Genomic DNA, 402 nt, shown 5'->3' on the forward strand with positions numbered 1-402 from the left:
TCCCAAAGAGCAGACCCGCTTCTCCTCCACGGGCCCCCAAGGATTAATCCCCGGGGATTGCTTATTTAAGGGGTTATATGCCTGGGGACCCGAGCTGGCCGCATCACAGCCCGCTGAGCAAGAGGCAGGCAGGGATATCTGCAGACCTGCTGCTGCCAAACCCTGCGCTCTCCCATCGTCCGAGAAGCTGTTCTGACTACAGCAGAGCTGTTTTTGGAAGAGCCGAAGCCGGGTTTTACACCAGCTCTGTCCACCAAGAAGGGTGGGGGAAGCTCGCAGGGCTTCCCCGCGTGTTTTTTGGCGGGGCAGGAGGCGCGTCCATGGCTCAGGGCACGTGTGAGCAGTGGGAGGTGACATGTGTGGGGGCACTGCTTGAGGAGGCCCGGAGCGCTCTCGGCCCCA

Source organism: Corvus brachyrhynchos, unplaced genomic scaffold (genome assembly GCF_000691975.1).
Source record: "Corvus brachyrhynchos isolate BGI_N302 unplaced genomic scaffold, ASM69197v1 scaffold101, whole genome shotgun sequence".
Lineage (NCBI taxonomy): Eukaryota > Metazoa > Chordata > Aves > Passeriformes > Corvidae > Corvus > Corvus brachyrhynchos.